Genomic DNA, 14,442 nt, shown 5'->3' on the forward strand with positions numbered 1-14,442 from the left:
CCATCAGCGTCGCTTCCGTCATCGCTTTGCTCGTGTGTTTCCACAGGAGCTGATGTCCTGCGCACATGCAACTTCCGTCATACTCCCCGTAGACCGGCGGCAATGACACCGCGTAAAACCCACAGCGCGAGTGTGACGCGGTCTGTTGGAGTGTAACTCCCGCACTGTAAACAATTGTCATGTAAATTTATTTGTCTGTTTATTATTGTTTTACATGAAATTCAACATAATTCAGCAGAGCGCGCAGACCGCAGAGAGCGCAGTGGCGCAGAGCGCACAGAGAGCGGGCAGAGCGCACAGGAGATCACTTACAAGAAATGAATAAACTTTCCAAATAAGATCCCAGATTGGAGGCAAGGATCCACTGATGTGAGGGAAGCGGTCCGATTCTCTAAATGGATAAATACTACCGTGACCCCGGTGGGGGGTTCTGGACGATGTGTGCATGCGAATGGAAGGATGAGGAGTAAGCGAGGGTTCAGCGATTTCTATTCTCACACATTGTGTTATCCACAGCAGCAGCGGCAGAGTATCAGTGTATTTCCTTTATTAGTGACATCACAGCTGTCCCATAAGTCGCTCTTCACCTCCATCTCACTAACAAACACCTCGATGTCAGTGTCTGAAAGTTTTACTTCCTCTTCACATCGCTTGATGCCGTGCCTCCGTCAGGACTCGCGGTGGAAAACCATTGGTCAGCTTCATAATTTAATATTCGTGACGTGCTATGCATTGACCATTTATAGTAGAAATTGAGCGTGTGGAGAGCGGATTTGGAGTTCAGGTTTTGCGTGCGCACGGTTTTATAAATCGGAATTAGCTTTGGCTTACGCCATTTCCTGCTTTTGGGCATAAGCACACTTTTAGTAAGAATCCTACGCACTCTTTTATAAATCCATCCCTGCTCGGCCCACGCAACACTTCCTCACACACACAGGACCGGCAGTGGGGGGAGAGAGAGAGGGGGAGAAGGGAAGAGTTAGGGGGTCCCTAAATAGACTTCGCCGACTCCCTGCAGCCTATAAGAATCACCGTCCTGTCAGGAACATTAAAACATCAGCAGAAGAGGCTGTGATTTCAGAAATATACAATTTATTTAATACGTACCAGTCAACCATATTGCACATTCCCATAGAACAAAATAAAACAAAACAAAAAGCACAATAATCAAACCAATAAATCAGAAAGAAACTAAATTTAAATAAGGTCAAATAAGGCAGCCCTATAAAACAAACTTGTTGTAGTTAGTTCACACAATTTAAACCAGTTTATCAAAATGTTTGAAAACATTGACAATCATAAAACACATCATTATGTCATACCTTTAATTCATTTAAAATAAAGCAGGGATCCACGCCGTCCTTATTGTCTTGAGAGCAATTACTAAAACAGGAAAAGACAACTTAACTTAATGTCACGCACACAATAGTGAAGACTCTGTTAATTGTTCCGGCGCATTACTTACAAGTATTACTCTTATGACTGAAGATTACAGCGCGCATTTATGCCGACGCTGATACAGTCTCACCCTCACGCACACAGCTGTACGCTGGCTCTAGGGACGGAATAAAGGTTAATATTTGCGGAACGTTTTCTGAGTGATCTCCGTTGACATTAAAGTTACTTTCAGCAAACTCACCGCAACAAACAATTTGTGTCCGCACCTGCTGCGGCCACGCTGCACTTACTCACACACACAGGACCGGCAGTGGAGAGAGAGAGAGGGCGAGAGGGAGCGCTACGGTGTCCCTTAATAGACGTCGCCAAATCCCCGCAGCCTATAGGAATCACTGTCCTGTCGGATGAATTAAAATATCAGCAAAACGGGAAAAATAACACTGCCAAAACTCGAAAACTGTATTAAGAATTGACCCCTTACACTTGTAACGTGTCTTAAGATCTGTTGAGGATGTCCCAGCCAGGTTCGGGGGGTGGGTATCATTTGAGTTGAACCCATTTTTTCTCCTGTTTCTGGAAGAGGAGTCAGGATAGGAACATGTCTTTTGGTTCCATTAATTTCAGTAGTTAAGTTTAGGTTGTTCCCTTCAGGTTTTTGTGTTTGCTGCTTTGATGTTCGACCCTTCCAAATCTAAAGAGTTAACCACAAGGAAATTCTGGGACCGATCCCATCAGCGTCGCTTCCGTCATCGCTTTGCTCGTGTGTTTCCACAGGAGCTGATGTCCTGCGCACATGCAACTTCCGTCATACTCCCCGTAGACCGGCGGCAATGACACCGCGTAAAACCCACAGCGCGAGTGTGATGCGTTCTGTTGGAGTGTAACTCCCGCACTGTAAACAATTGTCATGTAAATTTATTTGTCTGTTTATTATTGTTTTAAATGAAATTCAACATAATTCAGCAGAGCGCGCAGACCGCAGAGAGCGCAGTGGCGCAGAGCGCACAGAGAGCGGGCAGAGCGCACAGGAGATCACTTACAAGAAATGAATAAACTTTCCAAATAAGATCCCAGAGTGGAGGCAAGGATCCACTGATGTGAGGGAAGCGGTCCGATTCTCTAAATGGATAAATACTACCGTGACCCCGGTGGGGGGTTCTGGACGATGTGTGCATGCGAATGGAAGGATGAGGAGGAAGCGAGGGTTCAGCGATTTCTATTCTCACACATTGTGTTATCCACAGCAGCAGCGGCAGAGTATCAGTGTATTTCCTTTATTAGTGACATCACAGCTGTCCCATAAGTCGCTCTTCACCTCCATCACACTAACAAACACCTCGATGTCAGTGTCTGAAAGTTTTACTTCCTCTTCACATCGCTTGATGCCGTGCCTCCGTCAGGACTCGCGGTGGAAAACCATTGGTCAGCTTCATAATTTAATATTCGTGACGTGCTATGCATTGACCATTTATAGTAGAAATTGAGCGTGTGGAGAGCGGATTTGGAGTTCAGGTTTTGCGTGCGCACGGTTTTATAAATCGGAATTAGCTTTGGCTTACGCCATTTCCTGCTTTTGGGCATAAGCACACTTTTAGTAAGAATCCTACGCACTCTTTTATAAATCCATCCCTGCTCGGCCCACGCAACACTTCCTCACACACACAGGACCGGCAGTGGGGGGAGAGAGAGAGGGGGAGAAGGGAAGAGTTAGGGGGTCCCTAAATAGACTTCGCCGACTCCCTGCAGCCTATAAGAATCACCGTCCTGTCAGGAACATTAAAACATCAGCAGAAGAGGCTGTGATTTCAGAAATATACAATTTATTTAATACGTACCAGTCAACCATATTGCACATTCCCATAGAACAAAATAAAATAAAACAAAAAGCACAATAATCAAACCAATAAATCAGAAAGAAACTAAATTTAAATAAGGTCAAATAAGGCAGCCCTATAAAACAAACTTGTTGTAGTTAGTTCACACAATTTAAACCAGTTTATCAAAATGTTTGAAAACATTGACAATCATAAAACACATCATTATGTCATACCTTTAATTCATTTAAAATAAAGCAGGGATCCACGCCGTCCTTATTGTCTTGAGAGCAATTACTAAAACAGGAAAAGACAACTTAACTTAATGTCACGCACACAATAGTGAAGACTCTGTTAATTGTTCCGGCGCATTACTTACAAGTATTACTCTTATGACTGAAGATTACAGCGCGCATTTATGCCGACGCTGATACAGTCTCACCCTCACGCACACAGCTGTACGCTGGCTCTAGGGACGGAATAAAGGTTAATATTTGCGGAACGTTTTCTGAGTGATCTCCGTTGACATTAAAGTTACTTTCAGCAAACTCACCGCAACAAACAATTTGTGTCCGCACCTGCTGCGGCCACGCTGCACTTACTCACACACACAGGACCGGCAGTGGAGAGAGAGAGAGGGCGAGAGGGAGCGCTACGGTGTCCCTTAATAGACGTCGCCAAATCCCCGCAGCCTATAGGAATCACTGTCCTGTCGGATGAATTAAAATATCAGCAAAACGAGAAAAATAACACTGCCAAAACTCGAAAACTGTATTAAGAATTGACCCCTTACACTTGTAACGTGTCTTAAGATCTGTTGAGGATGTCCCAGCCAGGTTCGGGGGGTGGGTATTGTCATATACGGTGTTTAATGCGCTTGCGCATATACTGTGAGTTATACGGGAGTTGTGGGCGCATGTGAGTGACGTATAGGAGTGACGCATATTGTGAGACACGGGCGGCAATAAAGCGAACTTAGCAACTAAGAAGCCTCCTTAGCATTGCTTTACATGGTGTCAGAAGTGAAAACGGAGTCATGCCAAAGTTCGCTCCCCCAACAAACTTTTCGTTCGATAAACCAGAAGAATGGCCGGAGTGGAAGCAGCGTTTTGTGAGATTCAGAATCGCCACCAAGCTGGATAAAGAAGAGGGCGCCGTACAAGTGAGCAGCCTGATATACGCTATGGGAAGCGAGGCGGAGAACATCTTCCGTTCGTTTACATTCACAGAAGATGGACACAGAGACGATTATATGAGGGTGCTTGGACTGTTCGATGACTACTTTGTGCCGAGGAGGAATGTAATACACGAACGCGCATGTTTCCATCTGCGCGTGCAAAGACCGGGAGAGAAAGCTGAAACTTTTATCAGGGCCTTGTACGAACTGGCGGAGCATTGCGAATTCGGCGGGAACAGAGATGAGAATATCCGCGACCAGATCGTAGTTGGAATACTCGACAAAGAGGTCTCACGGAAGTTGCAGCTGACGAAGGACCTAACACTAGCGCTGACTATCGAGACAGTCAGGCAGTCGGAGGAGGTTGCTTCGCAGGTCAGCATGCAAGGAGAGACAACGGGGGTGATACAGGAAGTCACGCACGAGCGCAGCAAATACCCCAACCACTACGGTAAGCCAAAAGGGGGAAATAAAGGACAATGTGGACTGTGTGGGAAAGCGTGGCACAGTAAAGATGAAAATTGCCCGGCCAGAAAATCTTCATGCAATACGTGCAACAAAGTTGGACATTGGAGTAGAGTGTGTAGGAGCAGGCAGGCAGTGAGTGAGGTTACAGAGCAAACGGAGCAGCAGCAGTCATACTTTCTTGGGGCTGTGAGTAAAACAGGCGGGTCGCCAAAGCAATGGGCTGTGGAGTTACGGGTGGGTTCTACACCAGTTGACTTCAAAATCGACACAGGGGCCGATGTTAACGTCATCTGCGAGGAAACCTACGACTCACTCATCCCCAAAAGACCACTGGAGCCTGCGGATTTAACACTGGACAGCCCAGGTGGCGAGCTGCAGTGCATAGGACAGTTCCAGAGCACTGTGACCTACAAAGGAAAGACTCATCCACTCAGAGCATATGTCATCCGCGGACGCACTGTAAACAACCTACTCAGCAGGCCGTTGTCTGTGAAAATGAACCTGGTGAGGAGAGTGAATGAAACGGTGTGCGACAGAGGACATCCACAGGCATATGGCGAACATGGGACTTTAAAGACTGAACCGGTGAGAATACTGCTGAAAGACAACGCTCAGCCATATGCTGTATACACAGCACGACGCGTGCCTCTCCCTATGCTACAAAAGGTAAAGGAGGAGCTCCAGAGGATGGAGAGAAATGGCATCATCGAGAGGGTGACACAGCCCACAGACTGGTGTGCACCCATGGTGCCAGTCTTGAAGAAGAGCACAGGTAAAGCACGCATCTGTGTTGATCTTAAGAGGCTGAATGAGGCAGTAAAAAGAGAACAATATATCCTGCCTACTACTGATGAGATTACAGCAAAGCTGAGTGGGGCCACTGTCTTCTCTTCACTCGATGCCGCCAGTGGGTTCTTCCAGATACCGTTGCACCCAGACAGCTGTAAGCTCACTACCTTCATTACGCCATTTGGCAGATTCAACTTCAAGCGGTTACCGTTCGGAATTACAAGCGCACCGGAAATCTTCCAGAGGAAGATGATGGAGACCCTGCAGGGGCTGGAGGGTGTTGAGGTCTTCATGGACGACATTCTGGTGTATGGGGCCTCTAAGGAGGAGCATGACGGTCGCCTGGAGAAGGTTATGCAGCGCATTGAGACAGCTGGTCTGAAGCTCAATCGTGAAAAGTGCTCCATCAGGCAGAGTCAGCTGCGGTTCCTCGGGCATCTCATTGACCGGTCCGGGATCCGGCCTGACCCCGACAAGGTGAAAGCTATTCGGCAGCTGTCACCACCAGCAGACGTGCAAGAGTTGAGAAGGATACTGGGAATGGTGAATTATCTCGGAAGATACATCCCCGGACTCTCTACCGTGGGACAGCCGCTGTATGAGCTCTTGAAGGACAAGAGCACATGGACATGGAACCACGTGCAACAAACAGCTTTTGAACACATCAAGGAGCTGTTGACAACTGCACCAGTACTTGCCTTCTATGACTTGAACAAGCCCACGGCTGTGTCAGCGGACGCAAGTAGTTATGGATTGGGGGCCGTACTCCTTCAGCTCCACGGGGAGCAGTGGAAACCTGTGGCATATTGCTCCAGACGCCTCACTGAAGCAGAAACCCGCTACGCCCAGATAGAGAAGGAAAGCCTGGCTGGTGTGTGGGCATGCGAGAAGTTCGACAGATATCTCAATGGACTGGAGCAGTTCAAGCTAATCACCGATCACAAACCGCTAGTACCTCTCATTAACAGCCGAAGTCTGGACAATGTACCTATACGATGCCAGCGTCTTCTCATGAGGCTCATGAGATTCAATCCAGTGGCAGAATATGCGCCAGGGAAAACTCTGGTCATCGCGGACACCCTGTCACGCAGTCCACTGGCCGGCACGTGTGCAGAGACAGACACACACAGTGAGGTGGCATGCTACGTTGATAGTGTAGTCGAGGGGATCCCTGCGTCTACAAGCAAGATGGACGAAATCAGAATGGCGACAGCAGCCGATGCTGAACTGCTGGCAGTTTTGAACCTCATAAAGAACGGATGGCCTGAACACTTAAGCAATGTGCCCATGGACGTGAGAGAGTACGTCCAAGTGAAATCAGAGCTATCAGAACACAATGGCCTGGTCCTCAGAGGAAGCAGGATTGTCGTGCCAAGGCCAATGAGAAGTGAGATCCTTCAGAAAATCCACGAAGGGCACCAGAGCCTAGTCAAATGTAGAGAGAGAGCATGCTCATCTGTGTGGTGGCCTGGACTCTCTACGGAGATAAACAAGCTTGTGATGTCATGTCAGGTGTGCTGCGAACTGAGAAGAACACAACAAAAGGAACCTCTCATCTCCACACCGCTTCCGGAGCGACCCTGGAAGAGAGTTGCAATGGATCTTTGTGAGCACAACCACCACAACTACCTGGTAATATCAGATTATTACTCCAGGTTCTTAGAGATACTGCAGCTACCCTCGACAACGAGTGCACAAGTGATTCAAAGAATGACAGCGGTTTTCGCCAGGTTTGGCATTCCAGATGAGGTGGTGAGCGACAATGGACCCCAATTTTCAAGTGCGGAGTTCAAGGAGTGCGCCAGGCAGCTCGACTTCAAGCACTGCACATCCAGCCCTCACCATCCACAGGGCAACGGGCACGCAGAGAGAGCCGTTCAGACAGCGAAAAAGATTCTCAAGCAAGAAGATCCGGTGATGGCTCTGATGAGCTATAGGTCCACTCCCTGCTCCACCACAGGCTTCAGTCCAGCCGAGCTGTTGATGGGGAGGAAAATCAGAACCACACTCCCCACTCTGGAGAAAAATCTCCTACCCAAATGGCCTAGCAGGACAGCTGTGAAAGAGAGGGACGGGAGGGAAAAGGCTAAACAGGCCCATTATTTCAACCGCCGTCATGGAGCCCGGCCCTTATCTGCCCTGCGACCAGGAGATGTTGTATTCTCCAAGCTAGACCACGAAAAGTCATGGTCTTTACCAGCGGTGATCTCAAGTGAGAGCACCACCCCGAGATCCTTCGTCATCAGGACGCAGCATGGAGCAGAGCTGCGGCGGAACCGCCGTCACCTCCAACCAGGGCCAGTTCTCCAGCCCATCCCAGCAGATCACAGGGAGGCCAAAGGCACAGGCGCACACTCTGACGAAGCCACCATGTTAGAGACTGTTCCTGTCAGTCAGAGTGAGGCCACACCCACAACCCCTCTACCCGGTTCGACTGTGACCAGATCTGGACGGGTGTGCAAGCAAGTCGACAGGCTTGACCTGTAAATAAGTGCAAATCATATGGCCTTTGGGGGGGGGAAGAAACGAAAAGTGTATTGATAACGATGTGATAACTTTGATTTGCAAGAAAGTTTTACAGTTTGTACAGTTGTACATGTTGAATTATCTTAATTTAAGTTAATCTTGGTTTATGCTATGTGTTTTCAGAATAGCCATTTTCAGTTAAAGTGTTTCTACGATGTTATTGACATAACACTCAAAACAGGGGAAGATGTCATATACGGTGTTTAATGCGCTTGCGCATATACTGTGAGTTATACGGGAGTTGTGGGCGCATGTGAGTGACGTATAGGAGTGACGCATATTGTGAGACACGGGCGGCAATAAAGCGAACTTAGCAACTAAGAAGCCTCCTTAGCATTGCTTTACAGGTATCATTTGAGTTGAACCCATTTTTTCTCCTGTTTCTGGAAGAGGAGTCAGGATAGGAACATATCTTTTGGTTCCATTAATTTCAGTAGTTAAGTTTAGGTTGTTCCCTTCAGGTTTTTGTGTTTGCTGCTTTGATGTTCGACCCTTCCAAATCTAAAGAGTTAACCACAAGGAAATTCTGGGACCGATCCCATCAGCGTCGCTTCCGTCATCGCTTTGCTCGTGTGTTTCCACAGGAGCTGATGTCCTGCGCACATGCAACTTCCGTCATACTCCCCGTAGACCGGCGGCAATGACACCGCGTAAAACCCACAGCGCGAGTGTGATGCGTTCTGTTGGAGTGTAACTCCCGCACTGTAAACAATTGTCATGTAAATTTATTTGTCTGTTTATTATTGTTTTAAATGAAATTCAACATAATTCAGCAGAGCGCGCAGACCGCAGAGAGCGCAGTGGCGCAGAGCGCACAGAGAGCGGGCAGAGCGCACAGGAGATCACTTACAAGAAATGAATAAACTTTCCAAATAAGATCCCAGAGTGGAGGCAAGGATCCACTGATGTGAGGGAAGCGGTCCGATTCTCTAAATGGATAAATACTACCGTGACCCCGGTGGGGGGTTCTGGACGATGTGTGCATGCGAATGGAAGGATGAGGAGTAAGCGAGGGTTCAGCGATTTCTATTCTCACACATTGTGTTATCCACAGCAGCAGCGGCAGAGTATCAGTGTATTTCCTTTATTAGTGACATCACAGCTGTCCCATAAGTCGCTCTTCACCTCCATCTCACTAACAAACACCTCGATGTCAGTGTCTGAAAGTTTTACTTCCTCTTCACATCGCTTGATGCCGTGCCTCCGTCAGGACTCGCGGTGGAAAACCATTGGTCAGCTTCATAATTTAATATTCGTGACGTGCTATGCATTGACCATTTATAGTAGAAATTGAGCGTGTGGAGAGCGGATTTGGAGTTCAGGTTTTGCGTGCGCACGGTTTTATAAATCGGAATTAGCTTTGGCTTACGCCATTTCCTGCTTTTGGGCATAAGCACACTTTTAGTAAGAATCCTACGCACTCTTTTATAAATCCATCCCTGCTCGGCCCACGCAACACTTCCTCACACACACAGGACCGGCAGTGGGGGGAGAGAGAGAGGGGGAGAAGGGAAGAGTTAGGGGGTCCCTAAATAGACTTCGCCGACTCCCTGCAGCCTATAAGAATCACCGTCCTGTCAGGAACATTAAAACATCAGCAGAAGAGGCTGTGATTTCAGAAATATACAATTTATTTAATACGTACCAGTCAACCATATTGCACATTCCCATAGAACAAAATAAAATAAAACAAAAAGCACAATAATCAAACCAATAAATCAGAAAGAAACTAAATTTAAATAAGGTCAAATAAGGCAGCCCTATAAAACAAACTTGTTGTAGTTAGTTCACACCATTTAAACCAGTTTATCAAAATGTTTGAAAACATTGACAATCATAAAACACATCATTATGTCATACCTTTAATTCATTTAAAATAAAGCAGGGATCCACGCCGTCCTTATTGTCTTGAGAGCAATTACTAAAACAGGAAAAGACAACTTAACTTAATGTCACGCACACAATAGTGAAGACTCTGTTAATTGTTCCGGCGCATTACTTACAAGTATTACTCTTATGACTGAAGATTACAGCGCGCATTTATGCCGACGCTGATACAGTCTCACCCTCACGCACACAGCTGTACGCTGGCTCTAGGGACGGAATAAAGGTTAATATTTGCGGAACGTTTTCTGAGTGATCTCCGTTGACATTAAAGTTACTTTCAGCAAACTCACCGCAACAAACAATTTGTGTCCGCACCTGCTGCGGCCACGCTGCACTTACTCACACACACAGGACCGGCAGTGGAGAGAGAGAGAGGGCGAGAGGGAGCGCTACGGTGTCCCTTAATAGACGTCGCCAAATCCCCGCAGCCTATAGGAATCACTGTCCTGTCGGATGAATTAAAATATCAGCAAAACGGGAAAAATAACACTGCCAAAACTCGAAAACTGTATTAAGAATTGACCCCTTACACTTGTAACGTGTCTTAAGATCTGTTGAGGATGTCCCAGCCAGGTTCGGGGGGTGGGTATCATTTGAGTTGAACCCATTTTTTCTCCTGTTTCTGGAAGAGGAGTCAGGATAGGAACATGTCTTTTGGTTCCATTAATTTCAGTAGTTAAGTTTAGGTTGTTCCCTTCAGGTTTTTGTGTTTGCTGCTTTGATGTTCGACCCTTCCAAATCTAAAGAGTTAACCACAAGGAAATTCTGGGACCGATCCCATCAGCGTCGCTTCCGTCATCGCTTTGCTCGTGTGTTTCCACAGGAGCTGATGTCCTGCGCACATGCAACTTCCGTCATACTCCCCGTAGACCGGCGGCAATGACACCGCGTAAAACCCACAGCGCGAGTGTGACGCGGTCTGTTGGAGTGTAACTCCCGCACTGTAAACAATTGTCATGTAAATTTATTTGTCTGTTTATTATTGTTTTACATGAAATTCAACATAATTCAGCAGAGCGCGCAGACCGCAGAGAGCGCAGTGGCGCAGAGCGCACAGAGAGCGGGCAGAGCGCACAGGAGATCACTTACAAGAAATGAATAAACTTTCCAAATAAGATCCCAGATTGGAGGCAAGGATCCACTGATGTGAGGGAAGCGGTCCGATTCTCTAAATGGATAAATACTACCGTGACCCCGGTGGGGGGTTCTGGACGATGTGTGCATGCGAATGGAAGGATGAGGAGTAAGCGAGGGTTCAGCGATTTCTATTCTCACACATTGTGTTATCCACAGCAGCAGCGGCAGAGTATCAGTGTATTTCCTTTATTAGTGACATCACAGCTGTCCCATAAGTCGCTCTTCACCTCCATCTCACTAACAAACACCTCGATGTCCAACCCAGTCTCATCAGAAAATGTTCAATGGCAACGTTGGTCCACTTGGACCGACGTTACCATCTCACAATCTGGCCTCTCAGATTGTGAGATGGTAACATTTAGTCCTCCCATTGTTTTGCATTGGCGTGTTCTCACGTCACGTGACTCTCAAGCTCCCGTCTGCGGAGAGGAAAACATGGCGGAGATTCCTTGTTTTTTCAGATAAAAATATAATTTTGTAACTTAGTTTGGGCATAAAAATACATTCTGACACCATTTCTAGCGAGAAATGTGGTCTTTGCTTCCACAGTCTTCAGCCAGTTCGTGCTTATGATAAATATTTTAATAGTTATCACGCATGTTTTTATCGTTGCTATGATGGTTGCCATGGCACCACGGGCGCAGCTTGGTGTTTAAATCACAGTCCCTGCGTGGTGTCCTTCAGTGATCGTGAATGTTATTCATGTTATATAATAGTAATATTTGAGGCTAGATTACATCTCTAATGAGAAGGATCATGCGAGTCTGTTTATACCGAGGCCGGCCCGAGTGCGTGACCGGCCCGAGTCCGCGAGCCGAGCGGCCCGAGCGGCGCGAGCCGAGCGGCCCGAGTGCGCGAGCGGACCGAGTGCGCGAGCGGACATGACGTGTGGCTGTCGTAAAAACCCTATTTGTAAACAACCAGCCCTTTAACTCGGGGCTGCGTCATAAACACGGAGCGCTTGGAAGACCACGATGTCATCTTCCTTCTGTCAGGTAAGTAGTTTATTGTTTTTAAAGATCGTTACGATCTAGGTTTACAGTCCGAGTGCGGAGAGAGTCCGTCAATCCACACTATGGACGCTGTTCATCAGCTAATACGCCATTGTTAGCCACATGCTTCAGCCCACGGTAGCCTGTGCTACCTGGGAGGTGAATACATGGTTGTTGAAAGCAGTTCAAGACGCTTAGCTCATCATTGAGGGACGCTACAATATAAATATAAACATGAATTTGATTTATGAATGCTTTAGATTAATAAGGAGTGTATTTGTCTACCATTACTCCACAATATCAGGTCAATTTGGTTTAATGTATAGTATGCACTATGACAATAATGTTTCCATGTTATGGAGTTGCGATTCATTTTATAAAACAATTGCTATGTTCTGTTTTTTAATCAAGGAGGATCCAAGTGAAGCTACAGGAGTTTCATTAACGTCAACAACTTGGACCAAACAGTTTGTTTTGCTTGATGAAGAGCAGGAAGGGCAGCCTGGAGAGAAAGAGAAGCCGGGTTGAGCCCACTACCATCATCCACGTACCACGAGGAAGATGAGGGAGAGAAATGATCCTACCATTAAAGAGGTACTTTTAAGTTACATACCAGAAAAAACATTTGATATAATTTGCCAAATATACATTTTTATTAAATCCCCAAAGTACACTTGCTGAAATACAAGTTAATATCACACTGAAAGAATTTTGATCAATCATGCTTCCCTGCTGTGATTGTTTAACTAGGAAAACAACTTTTTCCACAGGAAGGCAAGTAAATTTAAGGAATACATGTGCAAAGTTTTCCTCTGTTATGTATAATGATGACCCCCATCAAACATAATGTTAGCAATATTTACACCTTTTAATTTATACTGTTTATTTCTGTCTACATGTGTGAATTTGCCTTCATTAGTTTCAGAAAAGAGCGATGATGTATCGGTCAGTGGGCGGCAGCACGAGACTCCGCAAACTAGTCTGTAAGCAAAGCAGACGAAGGCATCGAGGTTGCGGCCTGCCATCATTGTTATTTTGCTTAAGGGACTGAATATGTTTCATGTAGAAATATTAGCAATTCCCTTATATCTACCAAAACTGCTTGTTTCACAGACTGCAGTTTTGTTTTGATCCGATGTGGTGTGCAAATACAACCGTATCTGCAATGGGTTGTGGGGCATTAACATTTGTAACTCTAATTTTGTTTTGACAGACTGTGAAAAGAACGTTGAGAACATCACCACTCTACAGGAAGACACAGTCCAGTAATGGGTGTCAGAAGTTCAGTAGTGAACGACAGGTACTGTGGAAAAATATGTGTCATTGTTGTACAATGTCCTTTGACTCTGTTTAAACAAGGTCAACACAAAAAGGTTTGATTGTAAACTGATATCGGTATGAATTCATGTTATTCTCCTCGTCAAAAGAAACAAACAATCCAAATTACCTGCAGAAAGCCCTTGATGGACGCTTCAGCTGCATCGTCAGACTGGTGAGACAGCAAGATGCCAACTTTAATGCCAATTTATTTGTGTAACATTCTGTGACCAAATGTATAGATAACTTTTTGTAGATTCTAAAAATAGATAACCCATTTATTACAAAAAAACTACACTAGAATTATCGCACTGCGTTGTATGACTCCGCTAACCAGAGCAGTGTCCGTCTACATATTTCTACATATTTTCTCTCATATAAATGACACTGTATCTCTTGACAACTGAAACCATAAGATGAGGTCAGTGTGGCCTTGACCTTTTTACTTTAAGACAAATACAAAGTTAGACAATCCGAAAACATGCAGTTATGCCTCCGGCGACTCGCTATTGCAGAGGCATTAAAACCGTAGTGTAGTAGATTGGATTTTATTGGTGTTACATTGGACATCTTGTATGGGTACACCAAAAAATATATTTGGTTTCACATTCTAGATGGCAATAAGCAGAGTCATCAACTCAGGAAAAATATTTCTGTAGAAAAGAAAGCCTTGTATGTGTGTATGTATACATACACACAAACGCACAATTGAGACGTTTTTGTCTTTTATCATATATTCTCAGGCAGTACTGATGCATTTACTGAGAGGGGACGTGAGGGCCTACTCTGCGTGCTCAGAGTTCAAGCCCAGCAGGCTGCAGCGGGCCTGACATATTCTGGAACAGCAGCACAGTCTTTGGATGACTCCTCTGAAGATGAAAACATGGCGAGGTACTTCTCCACTGATGAAGAACTGTGAGGGCTGTGATTAGCTACA

General features: G+C 45.9%; 1 long non-coding RNA gene across 1 annotated transcript; it reads left to right on the top strand.

Moving 5' to 3' along the window:
* Positions 1 to 12,070: 12,070 nt before the first annotated feature.
* On the top strand, positions 12,071 to 14,200 carry LOC128436327 (uncharacterized). Its single transcript, XR_008338020.1, has 3 exons — positions 12,071 to 12,191; positions 12,600 to 12,782; positions 13,402 to 14,200. It is a non-coding gene; the product is annotated as an uncharacterized LOC128436327 (long non-coding RNA).
* Positions 14,201 to 14,442: the final 242 nt, after the last annotated feature.

The sequence above is a fragment of the Pleuronectes platessa genome, unplaced genomic scaffold (genome assembly GCF_947347685.1).
Source record: "Pleuronectes platessa unplaced genomic scaffold, fPlePla1.1 scaffold_56, whole genome shotgun sequence".
Taxonomy (NCBI): domain Eukaryota; kingdom Metazoa; phylum Chordata; class Actinopteri; order Pleuronectiformes; family Pleuronectidae; genus Pleuronectes; species Pleuronectes platessa.